The following is a 22823-nucleotide window of genomic DNA, read 5'->3' on the forward strand; positions in this document are numbered from 1 at the left end:
CTTAAGATTTTTAAAAATTTTACCAGTTGACTTGACAACCCCTGTGTCTTTTAACCTGCCAAAAGAATACAGTTTTATCAAGAAGTTTTTAAAGAAGCACTTTTTAGAGGATCTAGAGGTCAAAGTTCTAACTAACCACAAGGCTCTTGTCTCTCTTGTGCAGGACCGGGAATCAGTGAGTCCAATTCCAGGCCTCACCTTGGGTGAGGCCAAGCAAACTTGGAAGAACGTTGCCCACCCTGCTCTCCGGAACAGGCATAAGGACCTAGCGTGGATGGTGGCCCATGAGATCCTCCCGGTCAGGGCGGTCATGCACTCCAGAGGCATGGCCAAAGACTCAACCTGCCCACGGTCCGAGTGTAATTGCCCGGAGACCGTGCGGCATCTGCTCTGGGAGTGCCGTGCTGCGCGGGACCTGTGGGCCAGGACCAGCCCCCTGGTTTTCCCGAGCCTGCCAGCGGGTGGGGTCCAGATGGACTACAAGCTCGCCATCCTGGGGGTGGGTCAGGGCTTGAAGGACATGACATCAACACAATACACCTCGCTCTGGCTCACCCTCAACCACATCAAGGATGCCATCTGGACCACCAGAAACCTGCTGGTGGGGAAACGCGTTACGGTGCCCCTTCACGCGTGCGAGCAATTAGTTAGATCAACGCTGCAGGAGGCGCCGGACGGCGTCATTCGGATGAGGGGGCTGCGGTCGCACGGAGAGGTCCCGGCCACCACCGTACCTGGCCGCCCGTAGATGCACCCTCACCAACGCCGGCTACGGGAACAGCGGGCCGGAGGGAGGGGACCTCCGCTGGGCACTAGAAGCGCTAGAAGCGCTGGGCCGGTTGCCTGTTCCGGAGAGAGGAGTGATGGAATATCTTGATAGGGACTCACCCCGGTCCTGCACAAGAGATGACTTCCTTTTTAGCATTTTATTTATTCTAAATATATTTATATATATTTATTTATGCTATGATTTAGTTTTATCGTCTAAAGATGTTTCTTAATACTTTTTAACAACAACACATCTACAAAGACTCTTGAAAAACACACATGGACTGAACAAACAAAACACAATCAAAAGGACTTTTAAAACAAAACAAACATGCATACACAAATTTTTTGTTTTTTTTGTTTTTTTTAATGATTCCACTGTGTTTTTAATTTCTTTTTAATGTCTTTGTAAGTTGTATGTTGTGAAAACTGTGAAAACTGTGACAATAAAACTTTTCGAAAGAAAGAAAAAATCTGTTCTTATCAGTTTAATATCTGATACGTGCCCTACCCGGGCACCATATATTAAATTGCTTTTTGGAGCTGGGAGATGGAATAGGGGCTTGCTCCGTCCACTCCACGCATCGACCCGGTATTGCAGTACTTCTGGGAACGGTGCACCCCCCTAAAGTGTTCAATGAAAGAAATGTTTTGGTGTTATGTGGCAGCAGGTGTTAATGGAAGTAGTGTGTATTGTCGTGTATGGGTGTTGTAGGTGATCATATACTATACTAGTAAAGGTAGAATCGTGGTGTAAAAAAAAAAAAACTCTGTTCCTATCCGTTTAATATATGATTCGTCCACTATCCGGGGACTGCGTATTAAATAGATTTTTGGCTCACGGAGCCGGAGCATGAAAAAACAACAAAAAAGCCCGTCACTGCACATTTTTGATGTCTCTCTTATCTCTTGGAGTCTTTACTAACGAGCTGATGAGTTGAATCAGGGGTGTGTGTGTGTTTGATTGTCAAACCGTTGGTGAGGATTGCGAAGAGGGACAGGGTGCTTCTGACTGAAGGCCTGGGAATTCATACTTACCTGGCAGGGGAGACACCATGATCAGGAAGGTGGTTCACCCAGGGCGAGGCTCGGCCATTGCACTCCGGTTGTGCTGACCCCTGCGAATTCCCCAAATGTGGGAATCTCGACTGCATAATTTATGGTAGTGGGGGACTGCGTACGCGCTCTCCCCTGGACACACTGGTTAAAAGAGCAGATTGTTAAAGTTCCACTTATGTTTTTCTTCTTCTTCTTCTGATAGTTGATGACCTAGGAAGTCCAGATAATTTTAACTGCAGTGGTTGATCGGGAGATATAAAACAACCTCTGTGAAAGGAGGTTTTTTCTTTTTTGTTTAAATGGATTTGTTTTATTCTTCTTCAAATAATCTCCAATATTTAACAAACGATTTGATTCACAGCAGTTGTCCTGGAGGCAAAGTTGTTCGTAATGAGGAGGTCTATCATGTGGTATGAATACCTTGTGCATGTGTGAAACATCATGTGATATACAGCCGTCTATGGCCGTATTCATGTTGTTGTTTTTTCTGTTTACAGCGCCACCAAGTGGCCAGTCGCCGCATCCCTTTTCACGTGACCACAGGCTGAGCCCGTACACAGGTGTACCGAGTTGGGTGTAATTGTCTCATTCCGTTGGCGAGTTATAGCCATTTAAGTAAAGCCCGCCTCGCCAACTCCCAATGTTTTGGCGTCCGGTCGCCAACGCGAATGGAAATTCCGACTTTTTTCACGATCACTTTTGGCAGTCAGACTCCAGAGAATCTTTCTGCACCGGTTTGGGTCAGATCGGGCAAAAAACCTAGGACTAGTGTGCAAAAGTAGGTTTTTCAGAAAATCCAAAATACCCGAAAATCTCGCCAGCGCGACCATCCAATCAGAGGCGTGCGTCTTGTTCGGCCCGAGCCAAGGATTCCAGTCATGTAAGACACTTGGGTCTGCGACGGACGGTATAGGAGTTACGAGCCATTTCGTACTTTGGATCGCTGCAGCGCCACCCTGGGGCCGATCGGGGCGAGCCTTGGTGATGTTGTAGACCGGGCGGGTACTAGCATCCGTCAGAGTTTCAAGTCTCTACGACGTACGCTTTGGTCTGCCCGCTCACTTTTAGGGCAGAATGTTGATGATCCAAAATCCCAGGTTGCACTCCAGAGTGTCGTGTTGTGCACTCTGTTGTGATCCATTTTCGGTGTGACAACCAATCTGAGCTGAGCTTGTTTTTTGGCGACCTTAGACCCTCTCGCCGCGGCCCAGGTGGGCGTGGCTTTTGCCGGCTCCCCCGCCTCTGCGTCATTGTGTCATCGCTTCTCGGCCTTTTGGCTAAGATCAAGTGTCTGGTCCTAAGGTAGAGACAGCGATCGCCTCTTGTTGGACTTGGTCTCGTGTGTTGCTTGTCACACGGGACGCACACCCTTCAGGAGGTACATTGACAAGCGGCTTTTAATTGACGACTCGTTCTACGAGGAATCTTCTGGTTTTAAGGTAAGCAGGTTTTAATTTATTTATTGTATGTTTATTGTTGGGTTTTAGCCGCAGCAGGCTAGTGTTGCCTCCAACATGTCGGCTGCTCGTGCCGGCATGAGGAGGCACCACAGCATGCGTTTTAAATTTAAAACAAAAGAGGATGGCACTCTCCAGGTCATGTCCAGGCTGGACTTTTCTAGGAAGTGCATCCAACAGATTCTTGGTTTTAAGGTTGCGGACATAAACTGCCTGTTGACTCTGCCCCTGAATCATGGCTTTGATGTAAGTTTTGCTTCTGCTTCCTTGCTAAGTACTTTTTGGACTCGGTTTGAAATGTGTAAAGCCAATTTCTCCATGTTCACTGTGGAAAAACTGACTGATAATTCACTGAAAGTTGTGATTGTCAGGATGTTTAATGAAACAGTTAGTGGAGAAGATATTTCTGTATGGTTGGCAAGATATTGCTCTATTCGTGGACAACCAGTCAAGGTTTTAGATGAAGACGGTATCTGGAGCTGTGCGTGGAGAGTGCCCATTAAACAATGGGCAGATCCCAACAGCTACCATGGCCTGAGTCAAATACCTTCAATGATTGTGTTGGGAGAGAATAGAGGCTACATCCATTATCAAGGGATGCCCAAGCTATGCCGCAAGTGTGGTCAACTTGGGCATCTCGCCGAGGCATGCCAAGAAGTAGTGTGTAGGAAGTGCAGAGAAATTGGGCACACTTTTGAAGAGTGCAAAAATGGCAGAAAGTGCAACCTCTGTGGAGAATCATCCCATCTCTACAGAGACTGCCCCCAAAGTTTTGCCAACAAGCTAAAAAGCAACAAAATGGCCGCCCCACCCAAAGAACAAACGACAAAGGAGGCGGGCCCTGAGATTTGGGCGGGAAATTCAAATCCCCAGCCAGCCTCAGGGATTGGACAGGAAGAAGGAAGTGGGGCGGCCACAGGGGCGGAGTCAACTCGAGCAGTTGGTCAGGGGGAGGAAGCCAATCCTCAAAATGATAATGGAAAAGAAGAGGTGGAAGATAAAGAGGAGGAAACGGCTTCCTCCCTCGTAACCGTGTCTGAGGCTAGTGGGTCAACTAGTGGGAGTGAGACAGATTCTCCTCTTCCCAATGCTCAAGTGCAGAAAAGAACTGCGAGATCTCCTCTGGTTCAAACAGAGGAGAAAAAGCTGCGAGTAGCGCATCGGCTAGATAGTTCCCCCATGGAAGATCTAGACCGTATGTGGCCCGCAGAATCTCCTAATGAAGTCTCATTTCTGCATTTTAAGCTAAGAACATCGTCGCCAAAGGATTCGCAAGAGTTTCTCTCTGTGAGCCCTGAGGCGTCGAGCACTTGCCCCCTTGATCCCAGGTTTTCTGGGGAAAAGGAAAGGCAAGTGCAACAAGAAATAACCTGATTTTAATTATGTCTCTGTAGTCCTTTTGTTGCTTTTAAATGTCTCATACCCTTTTAACCATACTGCTCATGGCTCTCACTATCTCCACAATCAATGTGAGAAGTGTGAGGAGCAAAATACGAGCACAGAGCGTCCTATCCTTTTTAAAAACTTTTAAGTCAGATGTGTTTTTATTACAAGAATGTGGTCTGCCTTTTTTAACAAATTACAGGAAGTGGGAGGAGATTTGGACCCCAGGAGTTTCCGTTTGGAGTGGGTCCAATTTTAACAAAAATGACGGTGTTGCTATTTTAATCCAAAACCCCAATATCTTGGTGAAGGGCAGCACTGTGGTGAGGGACGGGCGGGCAATTTTAGCTAATCTGACTTTTCTAGGTATGGATTTTAACATTTTAAATGTGTATGGTTTTACAGATAAAAACAACAGGTTTGAGCTTTTAGAAGACCTGCAGCCCCACATGTTAGGTAGGGCTCCCCTAGTGGTAGCAGGGGATTTTAATTGTGTTTTAACCAAGAAAGACAGGAAGAGGACAGAGGATTTTAAAGTTGACAAAACATCGGTTTTATTGCAGGATTTAGTTAGAGATTTTAAATTAGTAGACTGTTTTAAAGCAATGCGTCAGAGAGAGGAGGGCTTCACCTGGTTCAGTGGTGACGGCGCCAGAGCCTCTCGCATTGACTACTTTTTTACACGGGACTGCCTGCCAACCGATGCAACATTAACCCCCCTCTTTTTTTCAGATCACACAATGCTGTCATGCACCCTTTCACTGCCCACCGGTGTGACTGCAGGGGGAGGGCTGTGGAAGCTGAACTGCTCCCTTTTGGAAGATAAAGACGTAGTTAGTGAGTATAGGGAGCAGTTCAGCCAATGGCAGACCCTCCAAGACTTTTACGACTCACGTGCACTGTGGTGGGAGATGGTAAAATAACGGACGAGACAATTTTTTAGAAAGATAGGGAAAATCAAAAAGAACAGATTAAATCGAGGCATGATGGGGCTGCAAAAACGACTACAGAGATATTTTAATCTTTTAAACGATGGGATCGATTTTAGTGAAGAAATTAAAGAAATAAAGCAAGAAATGTCAGTTTTATCCGAAATTCAAAGCAAAGGTGTCATTTTAAGGAGCAGGGAGAGGGAGATTGAGGAAGGTGAAAGGTGTACCAGGTATTTCTTTAAAAAAATTATTTCACGGGGTGGGGCAATCACTGCTTTGAAAAGTGGAGGGAGGGAGGTTTACACCACAAAAGAAATTTTAAAGGAAACTGAAGTATTTTATGAAAACCTATACAGCACCAAAGAAGTTCACAATGACACGTTAAGGGAAGTTTTAGAGTTTTTAGAAAAGAAAGTTGATGGCGAATGTACAATTTTATCTCAAGATTGCAACATTTTAGAAATTTACAAAGCTCTTAAAAGTTTTAAACGAGGAAAGTCCCCTGGCACAGATGGACTTCCTCTGGAGTTTTATTTGACTTTTTGAGATATTTTAGCTTTTGACTTACTGACTGTTTTTAAAGAATTTGAGACTCTTGAAAGACTTCCTGACAGCTTTAGAATAGGGATAGTTTCACTTCTACATAAGAAAGGGGACAAGACTGACTTACGGAACTGGCGACCCATTACGCTTTTAAACGTTGACTGTAAACTTTTTAGCAAAATTTTAGCCACACGCATGTCGACAGTTTTAGAGGACGTAATCCACCCGGATCAAGCATGCGCTGTGCCAGGAAGGAAGATCACGGACAGCCTGGTGCTGATCAGAGATGCCATCTGTTATGCGAGAGACAGAAACCTTCGGCTAGTAGTCCTAAATTTAGACTTTGAAAAAGCATTCGACCGCATCTCGCACCAGTTCCTTTTTAAGGTACTGGGTAAAATGGGGTTTCCAGGGCGGTTCATAGCCTGGGTGGGACTGCTGTACAACAGTCTGGTCAGCAGAATTGTAGTTAACGGGCATTTATCCAAAGCTGTCAATATCCACAGCGGCGTCCGTCAGGGGTGTCCCTTATCTCCCCTCCTGTATGTGACTTGCATAGAGCCACTGGCACAAATCTTGAGAAGGGACAAATGGATTAAAGGACTAGGCATTCCAGGGACTAGTGGACTGACGGCAACCTGCGTTTTATATATGGACGACGTGACCCTTTTAGCAACGGACGTTTTATCGGTACGAAGAGCAATGGACTTGACTGACTGGTACGGTCGGGCCTCAGGCGCCAAGCTCAATAGGAGCAAGTCTGAGGCCCAGCTCTTCGGGCCGTGGGGGAACGTTGACACAGGTGGACTAGATTTGGATTTTAAAGACAATAATTTGAAAATTTTAGGTGTAAAATTTGACAGAGAGGGTGGAGGACAGGGAAACTGGACTGACATGTTAGGGAAAGTTAGGCAAAGACTGGGCTTTTGGGGACTAAGAAATCTGACGTTTGAAGGCAAGATCTTAATTTTTAAAGCCGTGATTTTACCACTGATTTTACTTGTCTGTTCTGTTTTTAGTCCCCCACGAAGTTTCCTGATCTACCTGGAGAGGGCAGTGTTTTATTTCCTGTGGGGGTCCAAGTGGGAGCGACTCAAAAGAGAAGTGGTGAAGAAAAAAAGAGACAATGGCGGAAAAGGGCTCCCAGACCCCCACCTGTTTTTAGGCGGCCGCTTCACTGCCCTCCACATTAAATACGCCCTGACCCCATCCAGAGAACACAAGACAGCAGCCATGACCCGATTCTGGATGGGGTCGTACCTAAGATCTTTGAAAATTTTACCAGTCGATCTTAAATGTCCAGTGTCTTTTAATCTGTCAAAAGAACATCTTTTTATTAAGAAATTTTTAAAGAAATATCTTTTAGAGACAAATGATGCCACCATTTGAACTAACCATAAGTCTCTCATCTCTCTTGTGCAGGATGGAGAATCGGTGAGTCCGGTTCCAGGCCTCACACTAGGTGAGCCCAAAGACGTTTGGAGGAACGCAGCCCACCCAGCTCTCCAGAACAGGCTTAAGGACTTGTCGTGGATGGTGGCCCATGAGATCCTCCCGGTCAGGGCGGTCATGCACTCCAGAGGCATGGCCAAAAACTCCATCTGCCCACGGTCCGGATGTGGTTCCCCGGAGACCGTCTACCATCTGCTCTGGGAGTGCGGTGCTGCGCGGGACCTGTGGGCCAAGACCAGCCCCCTGGTTTTCCCGTGCCTGCCAGCGGGTCGGGCCCAGATGGAATACAGGCTCGCCATCCTGGGGGTGGGTCAGGGCTTGAAGGAGCTAACATCAAAGCAATTCACCTCGCTCTGGCTCACCCTCAACCACATCAAGGATGCCATCTGGGCCACCAGAAACCTGCTGGTGGGGAAACGCGTTACGGTGCCCCTCCACGCGTGCGAGCAAATAGTTAGATCTGCGCTGCAGGAGGCGCCGGACGTCGTCATTCGGATGGGGGGGCTGGGGTCACACCAAGAGGTCCCGGCCACCACCGACCCTGGCCGCCCGTAGATGCACCCTCACCACACCGGCTACGGGAACAGCGGGCCAGCGGGCCGGAGGAGAGGGGATCTCCGCTGGGCACTGGAAGCGAGGAGTCTGGGGCCTGTTCTGGAGACGTGGAGTGAATGGACAATCTTGATAGGGACTCACCCGCGATCCTGTACAAGAGTCGTTTTATTTGGCATATTTTATTGTTTTATTGTTTTATATTTGTTTTCCTATTTATTTTAATCCATTTTACCTTTCCTTTAAAACAACACACATGTCAACATACATGGACTTTTACACAACACATCAACATAACTGATTTTTAATTGTAAATTATGTCCTTTTTGTTGTTTTAAGATATGTGTAAAAAATGTTTACACGATTTTTTATGGAAAAAAAAGGAAAAAAAAGGAAAGTGAAAGAATGGAATGAAAACAATGTGACAAACTTTTTTCGAAAGAAAAATCTGTTCTTATCAGTTTAATATCTGATACGTGCCCTACCCGGGCACCATATATTAAATTGCTTTTTGGAGCTGGGAGATGGAATAGGGGCTTGCTCCGTCCACTCCACGCATCGACCCGGTATTGCAGTACTTCTGGGAACGGTGCACCCCCCTAAAGTGTTCAATGAAAGAAATGTTTTGGTGTTATGTGGCAGCAGGTGTTAATGGAAGTAGTGTGTATTGTCGTGTATGGGTGTTGTAGGTGATCATATACTATACTAGTAAAGGTAGAATCGTGGTGTAAAAAAATAAAACTCTGTTCCTATCCGTTTAATATCTGATTCGTCCACTATCCGGGGACTGCGTATTAAATAGATTTTTGGCTCACGGAGCCGGAGCATGAAAAAACAACAAAAAAGCCCGCCACTGCACATTTTTGATGTCTCTCTTATCTCTTGGAGTCTTTACTAACGAGCTGATGAGTTGAATCAGGGGTGTGTGTGTGTTTGATTGTCAAACCGTTGGTGAGGATTGCGAAGAGGGACAGGGTGCTTCTGACTGAAGGCCTGGGAATTCATACTTACCTGGCAGGGGAGACACCATGATCAGGAAGGTGGTTCACCCAGGGCGAGGCTCGGCCATTGCACTCCGGTTGTGCTGACCCCTGCGAATTCCCCAAATGTGGGAATCTCGACTGCATAATTTATGGTAGTGGGGGACTGCGTACGCGCTCTCCCCTGGACACACTGGTTAAAAGAGCAGATTGTTAAAGTTCCACTTATGCTTTTCTTTTTCTTCTTCTGATAGTTGATGACCTAGGAAGTCCAGATAATGGTTGATCGGGAGATATAAAACAACCTCTGTGAAAGGAGGTTTTTTCTTTTTTGTTTAAATGGATTTGTTTTATTCTTCTTCAAATAATCTCCAATATTTAACAAACGATTTGATTCACAGCAGTTGTCCTGGAGGCAAAGTTGTTCGTAATGAGGAGGTCTATCATGTGGTATGAATACCTTGTGCATGTGTGAAACATCATGTGATATACAGCCGTCTATGGCCGTATTCATGTTGTTGTTTTTTCTGTTTACAGCGCCACCAAGTGGCCAGTCGCCGCATCCCTTTTCACGTGACCACAGGCTGAGCCCGTACACAGGTGTACCGAGTTGGGTGTAATTGTCTCATTCCGTTGGCGAGTTATAGCCATTTAAGTAAAGCCCGCCTCGCCAACTCCCAACGTTTTGGCGTCCGGTCGCCAACGCGAATGGAAATTCCGACTTTTTTCACGATCACTGTTGGCAGTCAGACTCCAGAGAATCTTTCTGCACCGGTTTGGGTCAGATCGGGCAAAAAACCTAGGACTAGTGTGCAAAAGTAGGTTTTTCAGAAAATCCAAAATACCCGAAAATCTCGCCAGCGCGACCATCCAATCCGAGGCGTGTGCGTCTTGTTCGGCCCGAGCCAAGGATTCCGGTCATGTAAGACACTTGGGTCTGCGACGGACGGTCGAGGAGTTACGAGCCATTTCGTACTTTTGATCGCTGCAGCGCCACCCTGGGGCCGATCGGGGCGAGCCTTGGTGATGTTGTAGACCGGGCGGGTACTAGCATCCGTCAGAGTTTCAAGTCTCTACGACGTACGCTTTGGTCTGCCCGCTCACTTTTAGGGCAGAATGTTGATGATCCAAAATCCCAGGTTGCACTCCAGAGTGTCGTGTTGTGCACTCTGTTGTGATCCATTTTCGGTGTGACAACCAATCTGAGCTGAGCTTGTTTGTTGGCGACCTTAGACCCTCTCGCCGCGGCCCAGGTGGGCGTGGCTTTTGCCGGCTCCCCCGCCTCTGCGTCATTGTGTCATCGCTTCTCGGCCTTTTGGCTAAGATCAAGTGTAGTATCTGTTCTTATCAGTTTAATATCTGATACGTGCCCTACCCGGGCACCATATATTAAATTGCTTTTTGGAGCTGGGAGATGGAATAGGGGCTTGCTCCGTCCACTCCACGCATCGACCCGGTATTGCAGTACTTCTGGGAACGGTGCACCCCCCTAAAGTGTTCAATGAAAGAAATGTTTTGGTGTTATGTGGCAGCAGGTGTTAATGGAAGTAGTGTGTATTGTCGTGTTGTAGGTGATCATATACTATACTAGTAAAGGTAGAATCGTGGTGTAAAAAAAAAAAAACTCTGTTCCTATCCGTTTAATATCTGATTCGTCCACTATCCGGGGACTGCGTATTAAATAGATTTTTGGCTCACGGAGCCGGAGCATGAAAAAACAACAAAAAAGCCCGCCACTGCACATTTTTGATGTCTCTCTTATCTCTTGGAGTCTTTACTAACGAGCTGATGAGTTGAATCAGGGGTGTGTGTGTGTGTGTGTGTTTGATTGTCAAACCGTTGGTGAGGATTGCGAAGAGGGACAGGGTGCTTCTGACTGAAGGCCTGGGAATTCATACTTACCTGGCAGGGGAGACACCATGATCAGGAAGGTGGTTCACCCAGGGCGAGGCTCGGCCATTGCACTCCGGTTGTGCTGACCCCTGCGAATTCCCCAAATGTGGGAATCTCGACTGCATAATTTATGGTAGTGGGGGACTGCGTACGCGCTCTCCCCTGGACACACTGGTTAAAAGAGCAGATTGTTAAAGTTCCACTTATGTTTTTCTTCTTCTTCTTCTGATAGTTGATGACCTAGGAAGTCCAGATAATTTTAACTGCAGTGGTTGATCGGGAGATATAAAACAACCTCTGTGAAAGGAGGTTTTTTCTTTTTTGTTTAAATGGATTTGTTTTATTCTTCTTCAAATAATCTCCAATATTTAACAAACGATTTGATTCACAGCAGTTGTCCTGGAGGCAAAGTTGTTCGTAATGAGGAGGTCTATCATGTGGTATGAATACCTTGTGCATGTGTGAAACATCATGTGATATACAGCCGTCTATGGCCGTATTCATGTTGTTGTTTTTTCTGTTTACAGCGCCACCAAGTGGCCAGTCGCCGCATCCCTTTTCACGTGACCACAGGCTGAGCCCGTACACAGGTGTACCGAGTTGGGTGTAATTGTCTCATTCCGTTGGCGAGTTATAGCCATTTAAGTAAAGCCCGCCTCGCCAACTCCCAACGTTTTGGCGTCCGGTCGCCAACGCGAATGGAAATTCCGACTTTTTTCACGATCACTGTTGGCAGTCAGACTCCAGAGAATCTTTCTGCACCGGTTTGGGTCAGATCGGGCAAAAAACCTAGGACTAGTGTGCAAAAGTAGGTTTTTCAGAAAATCCAAAATACCCGAAAATCTCGCCAGCGCGACCATCCAATCCGAGGCGTGTGCGTCTTGTTCGGCCCGAGCCAAGGATTCCGGTCATGTAAGACACTTGGGTCTGCGACGGACGGTCGAGGAGTTACGAGCCATTTCGTACTTTTGATCGCTGCAGCGCCACCCTGGGGCCGATCGGGGCGAGCCTTGGTGATGTTGTAGACCGGGCGGGTACTAGCATCCGTCAGAGTTTCAAGTCTCTACGACGTACGCTTTGGTCTGCCCGCTCACTTTTAGGGCAGAATGTTGATGATCCAAAATCCCAGGTTGCACTCCAGAGTGTCGTGTTGTGCACTCTGTTGTGATCCATTTTCGGTGTGACAACCAATCTGAGCTGAGCTTGTTTGTTGGCGACCTTAGACCCTCTCGCCGCGGCCCAGGTGGGCGTGGCTTTTGCCGGCTCCCCCGCCTCTGCGTCATTGTGTCATCGCTTCTCGGCCTTTTGGCTAAGATCAAGTGTAGTATCTGTTCTTATCAGTTTAATATCTGATACGTGCCCTACTCGGGCACCATATATAAAATTGCTTTTTGGAGCTGGGAGATGGAATAGGGGCTTGCTCCGTCCACTCCACGCATCGACCCGGTATTGCAGTACTTCTGGGAACGGTGCACCCCCCTAAAGTGTTCAATGAAAGAAATGTTTTGGTGTTATGTGGCAGCAGGTGTTATTGGAAGTAGTGTGTATTGTCGTGTTGTAGGTGATCATATACTATACTAGTAAAGGTAGAATCGTGGTGTAAAAAAAAAAAAACTCTGTTCCTATCCGTTTAATATCTGATTCGTCCACTATCCGGGGACTGCGTATTAAATAGATTTTTGGCTCACGGAGCCGGAGCATGAAAAAACAACAAAAAAGCCCGCCACTGCACATTTTTGATGTCTCTCTTATCTCTTGGAGTCTTTACTAACGAGCTGATGAGTTGAATCAGGGGTGTGTGTGTGTGTGTGTGTTTGATTGTCAAACCGTTGGTGAGGATTGCGAAGAGGGACAGGGTGCTTCTGACTGAAGGCCTGGGAATTCATACTTACCTGGCAGGGGAGACACCATGATCAGGAAGGTGGTTCACCCAGGGCGAGGCTCGGCCATTGCACTCCGGTTGTGCTGACCCCTGCGAATTCCCTAAATGTGGGAATCTCGACTGCATAATTTATGGTAGTGGGGGACTGCGTACGCGCTCTCCCCTGGACACACTGGTTAAAAGAGCAGATTGTTAAAGTTCCACTTATGTTTTTCTTCTTCTTCTTCTGATAGTTGATGACCTAGGAAGTCCAGATAATTTTAACTGCAGTGGTTGATCGGGAGATATAAAACAACCTCTGTGAAAGGAGGTTTTTTCTTTTTTGTTTAAATGGATTTGTTTTATTCTTCTTCAAATAATCTCCAATATTTAACAAACGATTTGATTCACAGCAGTTGTCCTGGAGGCAAAGTTGTTCGTAATGAGGAGGTCTATCATGTGGTATGAATACCTTGTGCATGTGTGAAACATCATGTGATATACAGCCGTCTATGGCCGTATTCATGTTGTTGTTTTTTCTGTTTACAGCGCCACCAAGTGGCCAGTCGCCGCATCCCTTTTCACGTGACCACAGGCTGAGCCCGTACACAGGTGTACCGAGTTGGGTGTAATTGTCTCATTCCGTTGGCGAGTTATAGCCATTTAAGTAAAGCCCGCCTCGCCAACTCCCAACGTTTTGGCGTCCGGTCGCCAACGCGAATGGAAATTCCGACTTTTTTCACGATCACTGTTGGCAGTCAGACTCCAGAGAATCTTTCTGCACCGGTTTGGGTCAGATCGGGCAAAAAACCTAGGACTAGTGTGCAAAAGTAGGTTTTTCAGAAAATCCAAAATACCCGAAAACCATCCAATCCGAGGCGTGCGTCTTGTTCGGCCCGAGCCAAGGATTCCGGTCATGTAAGACACTTGGGTCTGCGACGGACGGTCGAGGAGTTACGAGCCATTTCGTACTTTTGATCGCTGCAGCGCCACCCTGGGGCCGATCGGGGCGAGCCTTGGTGATGTTGTAGACCGGGCGGGTACTAGCATCCGTCAGAGTTTCAAGTCTCTACGACGTACGCTTTGGTCTGCCCGCTCACTTTTAGGGCAGAATGTTGATGATCCAAAATCCCAGGTTGCACTCCAGAGTGTCGTGTTGTGCACTCTGTTGTGATCCATTTTCGGTGTGACAACCAATCTGAGCTGAGCTTGTTTGTTGGCGACCTTAGACCCTCTCGCCGCGGCCCAGGTGGGCGTGGCTTTTGCCGGCTCCCCCGCCTCTGCGTCATTGTGTCATCGCTTCTCGGCCTTTTGGCTAAGATCAAGTGTAGTATCTGTTCTTATCAGTTTAATATCTGATACGTGCCCTACCTGGGCACCATATATTAAATTGCTTTTTGGAGCTGGGAGATGGAATAGGGGCTTGCTCCGTCCACTCCACGCATCGACCCGGTATTGCAGTACTTCTGGGAACGGTGCACCCCCCTAAAGTGTTCAATGAAAGAAATGTTTTGGTGTTATGTGGCAGCAGGTGTTAATGGAAGTAGTGTGTATTGTCGTGTTGTAGGTGATCATATACTATACTAGTAAAGGTAGAATCGTGGTGTAAAAAAAAAAAAACTCTGTTCCTATCCGTTTAATATCTGATTCGTCCACTATCCGGGGACTGCGTATTAACTAGATTTTTGGCTCACGGAGCCGGAGCATGAAAAAACAACAAAAAAGCCCGCCACTGCACATTTTTGATGTCTCTCTTATCTCTTGGAGTCTTTACTAACGAGCTGATGAGTTGAATCAGGGGTGTGTGTGTGTGTGTGTGTTTGATTGTCAAACCGTTGGTGAGGATTGCGAAGAGGGACAGGGTGCTTCTGACTGAAGGCCTGGGAATTCATACTTACCTGGCAGGGGAGACACCATGATCAGGAAGGTGGTTCACCCAGGGCGAGGCTCGGCCATTGCACTCCGGTTGTGCTGACCCCTGCGAATTCCCCAAATGTGGGAATCTCGACTGCATAATTTATGGTAGTGGGGGACTGCGTACGCGCTCTCCCCTGGACACACTGGTTAAAAGAGCAGATTGTTAAAGTTCCACTTATGTTTTTCTTCTTCTTCTTCTGATAGTTGATGACCTAGGAAGTCCAGATAATTTTAACTGCAGTGGTTGATCGGGAGATATAAAACAACCTCTGTGAGAGGAGGTTTTTTCTTTTTTGTTTAAATGGATTTGTTTTATTCTTCTTCAAATAATCTCCAATATTTAACAAACGATTTGATTCACAGCAGTTGTCCTGGAGGCAAAGTTGTTCGTAATGAGGAGGTCTATCATGTGGTATGAATACCTTGTGCATGTGTGAAACATCATGTGATATACAGCCGTCTATGGCCGTATTCATGTTGTTGTTTTTTCTGTTTACAGCGCCACCAAGTGGCCAGTCGCCGCATCCCTTTTCACGTGACCACAGGCTGAGCCCGTACACAGGTGTACCGAGTTGGGTGTAATTGTCTCATTCCGTTGGCGAGTTATAGCCATTTAAGTAAAGCCCGCCTCGCCAACTCCCAACGTTTTGGCGTCCGGTCGCCAACGCGAATGGAAATTCCGACTTTTTTCACGATCACTGTTGGCAGTCAGACTCCAGAGAATCTTTCTGCACCGGTTTGGGTCAGATCGGGCAAAAAACCTAGGACTAGTGTGCAAAAGTAGGTTTTTCAGAAAATCCAAAATACCCGAAAATCTCGCCAGCGCGACCATCCAATCCGAGGCGTGTGCGTCTTGTTCGGCCCGAGCCAAGGATTCCGGTCATGTAAGACACTTGGGTCTGCGACGGACGGTCGAGGAGTTACGAGCCATTTCGTACTTTTGATCGCTGCAGCGCCACCCTGGGGCCGATCGGGGCGAGCCTTGGTGATGTTGTAGACCGGGCGGGTACTAGCATCCGTCAGAGTTTCAAGTCTCTACGACGTACGCTTTGGTCTGCCCGCTCACTTTTAGGGCAGAATGTTGATGATCCAAAATCCCAGGTTGCACTCCAGAGTGTCGTGTTGTGCACTCTGTTGTGATCCATTTTCGGTGTGACAACCAATCTGAGCTGAGCTTGTTTGTTGGCGACCTTAGACCCTCTCGCCGCGGCCCAGGTGGGCGTGGCTTTTGCCGGCTCCCCCGCCTCTGCGTCATTGTGTCATCGCTTCTCGGCCTTTTGGCTAAGATCAAGTGTAGTATCTGTTCTTATCAGTTTAATATCTGATACGTGCCCTACCCGGGCACCATATATTAAATTGCTTTTTGGAGCTGGGAGATGGAATAGGGGCTTGCTCCGTCCACTCCACGCATCGACCCGGTATTGCAGTACTTCTGGGAACGGTGCACCCCCCTAAAGTGTTCAATGAAAGAAATGTTTTGGTGTTATGTGGCAGCAGGTGTTAATGGAAGTAGTGTGTATTGTCGTGTTGTAGGTGATCATATACTATACTAGTAAAGGTAGAATCGTGGTGTAAAAAAAAAAAACTCTGTTCCTATCCGTTTAATATCTGATTCGTCCACTATCCGGGGACTGCGTATTAAATAGATTTTTGGCTCACGGAGCCGGAGCATGAAAAAACAACAAAAAAGCCCGCCACTGCACATTTTTGATGTCTCTCTTATCTCTTGGAGTCTTTACTAACGAGCTGATGAGTTGAATCAGGGGTGTGTGTGTGTTTGATTGTCAAACCGTTGGTGAGGATTGCGAAGAGGGACAGGGTGCTTCTGACTGAAGGCCTGGGAATTCATACTTACCTGGCAGGGGAGACACCATGATCAGGAAGGTGGTTCACCCAGGGCGAGGCTCGGCCATTGCACTCCGGTTGTGCTGACCCCTGCGAATTCCCCAAATGTGGGAATCTCGACTGCATAATTTATGGTAGTGGGGGACTGCGTACGCGCTCTCCCCTGGACACACTGGTTAAAAGAGCAGATTGTTAAAGTTCCACTTATGTTTTTCTTCTTCTTCTTCTGATAGTTGATGACCTAGGAAGTCCAGATAATTTTAACTGCAGTGGTTGATCGGGAGATATAAAACAACCTCTGTGAAAGGAGGTTTTTTCTCTTTGTTTAAATGGATTTGTTTTATTCTTCTTCAAATAATCTCCAATATTTAACAAACGATTTGATTCACAGCAGTTGTCCTGGAGGCAAAGTTGTTCGTAATGAGGAGGTCTATCATGTGGTATGAATACCTTGTGCATGTGTGAAACATCATGTGATATACAGCCGTCTATGGCCGTATTCATGTTGTTGTTTTTTCTGTTTACAGCGCCACCAAGTGGCCAGTCGCCGCATCCCTTTTCACGTGACCACAGGCTGAGCCCGTACACAGGTGTACCGAGTTGGGTGTAATTGTCTCATTCCGTTGGCGAGTTATAGCCATTTAAGTAAAGCCCGCCTCGCCAACTCCCAACGTTTTGGCGTCCGGTCGCCAACGCGAATGGAAATTCCGACTTTTTTCACGATCACTGTTGGCAGTCAGACTCCAGAGAATCTTTCTGCACCGGTTTGGGTCAGATCGGGCAAAAAACCTAGGACTAGTGTGCAAAAGTAGGTTTTTCAGAAAATCCAAAATACCCGAAAATCTCGCCAGCGCGACCATCCAATCCGAGGCGTGCGTCTTGTTCGGCCCGAGCCAAGGATTCCGGTCATGTAAGACACTTGGGTCTGCGACGGACGGTCGAGGAGTTACGAGCCATTTCGTACTTTTGATCGCTGCAGCGCCACCCTGGGGCCGATCGGGGCGAGCCTTGGTGATGTTGTAGACCGGGCGGGTACTAGCATCCGTCAGAGTTTCAAGTCTCTACGACGTACGCTTTGGTCTGCCCGCTCACTTTTAGGGCAGAATGTTGATGATCCAAAATCCCAGGTTGCACTCCAGAGTGTCGTGTTGTGCACTCTGTTGTGATCCATTTTCGGTGTGACAACCAATCTGAGCTGAGCTTGTTTGTTGGCGACCTTAGACCCTCTCGCCGCGGCCCAGGTGGGCGTGGCTTTTGCCGGCTCCCCCGCCTCTGCGTCATTGTGTCATCGCTTCTCGGCCTTTTGGCTAAGATCAAGTGTAGTATCTGTTCTTATCAGTTTAATATCTGAAAAGTGCCCTACCCGGGCACCATATATTAAATTGCTTTTTGGAGCTGGGAGATGGAATCAGTCCGTCAAGGGTGTCCGTTATCTCCGCTTGTATGTGGTTTGCATCGAACCACTGGCACAGCTCTTGAGAAGGGACCAATGGATCAAAGGACTGAGAATTCCAGGTACAAAAGGACTGACGGACTTAAAATGTGTTTTATACATGGACGATGTGACAATTTTAACAACTGACCTTTTATCAGTACAGAGAGCACTTGACCTGACTGACCAATACGGGCGAGCCTCTGGAGCAAAACTCAATAGAAACAAGTCCGAGGCCCAGCTTTTTGGACCATGGGGTGACATAGACACGACAGGACTAGACGTGAATTTTAAGGAAACTGACATTAGGATTTTAGGAGTAAAGTTTGACAAAGAGGGGGGTGGACAAGGAAATTGGACAGAAATGGTAGGGAAAGTTAGACAACGACTGGGCTTTTGGAGATTACGGACGCTGACATTGGAAGGGAAGATTTTAATTTATAAAGCTGTGATCTTACCCTTGTTTTTATTGCTTTGCTCTGTTTTTAGGCCACCAAGGTTCTTCCTCCTGACAGTCGAGAGGGCAGTGTTTTATTTCTTCTGGGGGTCAAAATGGGAGCGCCTAAAAAGAGAAGTGGTGAAGAAGAGGAAAGAGAATGGAGGGAAAGGCCTCCCCGACCCCTATCTGTTTTTAGCAAGTAAATTCACAGCACTGCATTTTAAATATGCTATAAACCCCTCCAGAGAAAACAAAACTGCAGCAATGGTCAGATTTTGGATGGGGTCATATCTGCGTAGTTTGAAAGTTTTACCTGTCGATCTGACTGTCCCAGTGTCCTTTAACCTTCCACAAGAATATTGTTTTATTAAAACCTTTTTAAAAAGACATGATCTAGAGAATCAAGATGTTACTGTTTTAACAAATCATAAGTCTCTCATCTCTCTTGTGCAGGATCGGGAATCGGTGTGTCCGGTTCCAGGCCTCACACTAGGTGAGGCCAAAGACGTTTGGAGGAACGCAGCCCACCCAGCTCTCCAGAACAGGCTTAAGGACTTGTCGTGGATGGTGGCCCATGAGATCCTCCCGGTCAGGGCGGTCATGCACTCCAGAGGCATGGCCAAAAACTCCATCTGCCCACGGTCCGGATGTGGTTCCCCGGAGACCGTCTACCATCTGCTCTGGGAGTGCGGTGCTGCGCGGGACCTGTGGGCCAAGACCAGCCCCCTGGTTTTCCCGTGCCTGCCAGCGGGTCGGGCCCAGATGGAATACAGGCTCGCCATCCTGGGGGTGGGTCAGGGCTTGAAGGAGCTAACATCAAAGCAATTCACCTCGCTCTGGCTCACCCTCAACCACATCAAGGATGCCATCTGGGCCACCAGAAACCTGCTGGTGGGGAAACGCGTTACGGTGCCCCTCCACGCGTGCGAGCAAATAGTTAGATCTACGCTGCAGGAGGCGCCGGACGTCGTCATTCGGATGGGGGGGCTGGGGTCACACCAAAGAGGTCCCGGCCACCACCGACCCTGGTCGCCCGTAGATGCACCCTCACCACACCGGCTACGGGAACAGCGGGCCAGCGGGCCGGAGGAGAGGGGATCTCCGCTGGGCATCAGAAACGAGGAGTCTGGGGCCTGTTCTGGAGACCTGGAGTGAATGGACAATCTTGATAGGGACTCACTCGCGATCCTGCACAAGAGACAATGTTTTAGTTGGCATGTTTTATTGTTTTTATTTGATTTATTGCTACTGTATTTTTTCATTCCTTTTACCTTTCTTTTAAAAAACCAACATTTTACACACATGGACTTTTACACAACACACTATCCAACACTGATTTTTAACCTTTAATTGTGTTATTTTGTTTTAAAGACATGTGGAATGTTTGAAAGATAAATGTGGAAGTGTAAAGAATGAATTTGTAACAATAAACTTTTTTCGAAAGAAAAAATCTGTTCTTATCAGTTTAATATCTGATACGTGCCCTACCTGGGCACCATATATTAAATTGCTTTTTGGAGCTGGGAGATGGAATAGGGGCTTGCTCCGTCCACTCCACGCATCGACCCGGTATTGCAGTACTTCTGGGAACGGTGCTGCCCCCTAAAGTGTTCAATGAAAGAAATGTTTGGGTGTTATGTGGCAGCAGGTGTTAATGGAAGTAGTGTGTATTGTCGTGTTGTAGGTGATCATATACTATACTAGTAAAGGTAGAATCGTGGTGTAAAAAAAAAAAACTCTGTTCCTATCCGTTTAATATCTGATTCGTCCACTATCCGGGGACTGCGTATTAAATAGATTTTTGGCTCACGGAGCCGGAGCATGAAAAAACAACAAAAAAGCCCGCCACTGCACATTTTTGATGTCTCTCTTATCTCTTGGAGTCTTTACTAACGAGCTGATGAGTTGAATCAGGGGTGTGTGTGTGTTTGATTGTCAAACCGTTGGTGAGGATTGCGAAGAGGGACAGGGTGCTTCTGACTGAAGGCCTGGGAATTCATACTTACCTGGCAGGGGAGACACCATGATCAGGAAGGTGGTTCACCCAGGGCGAGGCTCGGCCATTGCACTCCGGTTGTGCTGACCCCTGCGAATTCCCCAAATGTGGGAATCTCGACTGCATAATTTATGGTAGTGGGGGACTGCGTACGCGCTCTCCCCTGGACACACTGGTTAAAAGAGCAGATTGTTAAAGTTCCACTTATGTTTTTCTTCTTCTTCTTCTGATAGTTGATGACCTAGGAAGTCCAGATAATTTTAACTGCAGTGGTTGATCGGGAGATATAAAACAACCTCTGTGAAAGGAGGTTTTTTCTTTTTTGTTTAAATGGATTTGTTTTATTCTTCTTCAAATAATCTCCAATATTTAACAAACGATTTGATTCACAGCAGTTGTCCTGGAGGCAAAGTTGTTCGTAATGAGGAGGTCTATCATGTGGTATGAATACCTTGTGCATGTGTGAAACATCATGTGATATACAGCCGTCTATGGCCGTATTCATGTTGTTGTTTTTTCTGTTTACAGCGCCACCAAGTGGCCAGTCGCCGCATCCCTTTTCACGTGACCACAGGCTGAGCCCGTACACAGGTGTACCGAGTTGGGTGTAATTGTCTCATTCCGTTGGCGAGTTATAGCCATTTAAGTAAAGCCCGCCTCGCCAACTCCCAACGTTTTGGCGTCCGGTCGCCAACGCGAATGGAAATTCCGACTTTTTTCACGATCACTGTTGGCAGTCAGACTCCAGAGAATCTTTCTGCACCGGTTTGGGTCAGATCGGGCAAAAAACCTAGGACTAGTGTGCAAAAGTAGGTTTTTCAGAAAATCCAAAATACCCGAAAATCTCGCCAGCGCGACCATCCAATCCGAGGCGTGCGTCTTGTTCGGCCCGAGCCAAGGATTCCGGTCATGTAAGACACTTGGGTCTGCGACGGACGGTCGAGGAGTTACGAGCCATTTCGTACTTTTGATCGCTGCAGCGCCACCCTGGGGCCGATCGGGGCGAGCCTTGGTGATGTTGTACACCGGGCGGGTACTAGCATCCGTCAGAGTTTCAAGTCTCTACGACGTACGCTTTGGTCTGCCCGCTCACTTTTAGGGCAGAATGTTGATGATCCAAAATCCCAGGTTGCACTCCAGAGTGTCGTGTTGTGCACTCTGTTGTGATCCATTTTCGGTGTGACAACCAATCTGAGCTGAGCTTGTTTGTTGGCGACCTTAGACCCTCTCGCCGCGGCCCAGGTGGGCGTGGCTTTTGCCGGCTCCCCCGCCTCTGCGTCATTGTGTCATCGCTTCTCGGCCTTTTGGCTAAGATCAAGTGGTCTGGTCAGACGTCTGAGACAGCGGTCGCCTCTTGTGGGACCTTGGTCTCGTGTGTTGCTTGTCACACGGGACACACACCCTTCAGGAGGTACATTGACAAGCGGCTTTTAAGTGACGACTCGTTCTACGAGGAATCTTCTTGTTTTAAGGTAAGCAGGTTTTAACTCATTTATTGTATATTTATTGTTGGGTTTTAGCCGCAGCGTGCTGGTGGTGCCTCCAACATGTCGGCTGCTCGTGCCGGCACAAGGAGGCACCACAGCGTGCGTTTTAAATTTAAACCAAAAGAGGATAGCACTCTCCCGGTCATGTCCAGACTGGACTTTTCTAGGAAGTGCATCCAACAGTTACTCGGTTTTAAGGTTGTGGACATAAACTGCCTGTTGACTCTGCCCCTGAACCATGGTTTTGATGTGAGTTTTGCTTCTGCTTCCTTACTAAGTACTTTTTGGACTCGATTTGAAATGTGTAAAGCCAATTTCTCCATGTTCACTGTGGAAAAACTGACTGATAATTCACTGAAAGTTGTGATTGTCAGGATGTTTAATGAAACAGTTAGTGGAGAAGATATTTCTGTGTGGTTGGCAAGATATTGCTCTATTCGTGGACAACCAGTCAAGGTTTTAGATGAAGACGGTATCTGGAGCTGTGCGTGGAGAGTGCCCATTAAACAATGGGCAGATCCCAACAGCTACCATGGCCTGAGTCAAATACCTTCTATGATTGTGTTGGGAGAGAATAGAGGCTACATCCATTACCAAGGGATGCCCAAGCTATGCCGCAAGTGTGGCAAACTTGGACATCTCGCCGAGGCATGCCAAGAAGTAGTGTGTAGGAAGTGCAGAGAAATTGGGCACATTTTTGAAGAGTGCCAAAATGGCAGAAAGTGCAACCTCTGTGGAGAATCATCCCATCTCTACAGAGACTGCCCTAAAAGTTTTGCCAACAAGTTAAAAAGCTACAAAATGGCCGCCCCACCCAAAGAACAAAC

General features: G+C 47.3%; 12 non-coding genes and 3 pseudogenes across 12 annotated transcripts; all 15 read left to right on the forward strand.

The window, feature by feature from the left end:
- The first annotated feature begins 1216 nt into the window (after nucleotides 1-1216).
- On the forward strand, nucleotides 1217-1394 carry LOC130095431 (U2 spliceosomal RNA; annotated as a pseudogene).
- Nucleotides 1395-1798: 404 nt separating this feature from the next.
- Nucleotides 1799-1962, forward strand: LOC130095250 (U1 spliceosomal RNA). The gene has a single exon (XR_008808069.1). It is a non-coding gene; the product is annotated as a U1 spliceosomal RNA (small nuclear RNA).
- A 6610-nt stretch (nucleotides 1963-8572) lies between these two features.
- LOC130095412 (U2 spliceosomal RNA) lies at nucleotides 8573-8746 on the forward strand (annotated as a pseudogene).
- Nucleotides 8747-9149: 403 nt separating this feature from the next.
- On the forward strand, nucleotides 9150-9313 carry LOC130095255 (U1 spliceosomal RNA). The gene has a single exon (XR_008808070.1). It is a non-coding gene; the product is annotated as a U1 spliceosomal RNA (small nuclear RNA).
- A 1112-nt stretch (nucleotides 9314-10425) lies between these two features.
- Nucleotides 10426-10616, forward strand: LOC130095380 (U2 spliceosomal RNA). Its single transcript, XR_008808098.1, has one exon. It is a non-coding gene; the product is annotated as a U2 spliceosomal RNA (small nuclear RNA).
- A 404-nt stretch (nucleotides 10617-11020) lies between these two features.
- LOC130095263 (U1 spliceosomal RNA) lies at nucleotides 11021-11184 on the forward strand. Its single transcript, XR_008808074.1, has one exon. It is a non-coding gene; the product is annotated as a U1 spliceosomal RNA (small nuclear RNA).
- Nucleotides 11185-12308: 1124 nt separating this feature from the next.
- On the forward strand, nucleotides 12309-12499 carry LOC130095398 (U2 spliceosomal RNA). Its single transcript, XR_008808101.1, has one exon. It is a non-coding gene; the product is annotated as a U2 spliceosomal RNA (small nuclear RNA).
- A 404-nt stretch (nucleotides 12500-12903) lies between these two features.
- LOC130095346 (U1 spliceosomal RNA) lies at nucleotides 12904-13067 on the forward strand. Its single transcript, XR_008808092.1, has one exon. It is a non-coding gene; the product is annotated as a U1 spliceosomal RNA (small nuclear RNA).
- Nucleotides 13068-14175: 1108 nt separating this feature from the next.
- LOC130095374 (U2 spliceosomal RNA) lies at nucleotides 14176-14366 on the forward strand. Its single transcript, XR_008808097.1, has one exon. It is a non-coding gene; the product is annotated as a U2 spliceosomal RNA (small nuclear RNA).
- A 404-nt stretch (nucleotides 14367-14770) lies between these two features.
- LOC130095269 (U1 spliceosomal RNA) lies at nucleotides 14771-14934 on the forward strand. Its single transcript, XR_008808075.1, has one exon. It is a non-coding gene; the product is annotated as a U1 spliceosomal RNA (small nuclear RNA).
- A 1124-nt stretch (nucleotides 14935-16058) lies between these two features.
- Nucleotides 16059-16249, forward strand: LOC130095386 (U2 spliceosomal RNA). The gene has a single exon (XR_008808099.1). It is a non-coding gene; the product is annotated as a U2 spliceosomal RNA (small nuclear RNA).
- A 395-nt stretch (nucleotides 16250-16644) lies between these two features.
- On the forward strand, nucleotides 16645-16808 carry LOC130095276 (U1 spliceosomal RNA). Its single transcript, XR_008808076.1, has one exon. It is a non-coding gene; the product is annotated as a U1 spliceosomal RNA (small nuclear RNA).
- A 1121-nt stretch (nucleotides 16809-17929) lies between these two features.
- LOC130095406 (U2 spliceosomal RNA) lies at nucleotides 17930-18119 on the forward strand. Its single transcript, XR_008808102.1, has one exon. It is a non-coding gene; the product is annotated as a U2 spliceosomal RNA (small nuclear RNA).
- A 1820-nt stretch (nucleotides 18120-19939) lies between these two features.
- LOC130095184 (U2 spliceosomal RNA) lies at nucleotides 19940-20116 on the forward strand (annotated as a pseudogene).
- A 395-nt stretch (nucleotides 20117-20511) lies between these two features.
- On the forward strand, nucleotides 20512-20675 carry LOC130095282 (U1 spliceosomal RNA). The gene has a single exon (XR_008808078.1). It is a non-coding gene; the product is annotated as a U1 spliceosomal RNA (small nuclear RNA).
- Nucleotides 20676-22823: the final 2148 nt, after the last annotated feature.

The sequence above is a fragment of the Rhinichthys klamathensis genome, unplaced genomic scaffold (assembly GCF_029890125.1).
Source record: "Rhinichthys klamathensis goyatoka isolate OS25496 unplaced genomic scaffold, OSU_Roscu_1.1 h1tg000010l_1, whole genome shotgun sequence".
Taxonomy (NCBI): domain Eukaryota; kingdom Metazoa; phylum Chordata; class Actinopteri; order Cypriniformes; family Leuciscidae; genus Rhinichthys; species Rhinichthys klamathensis.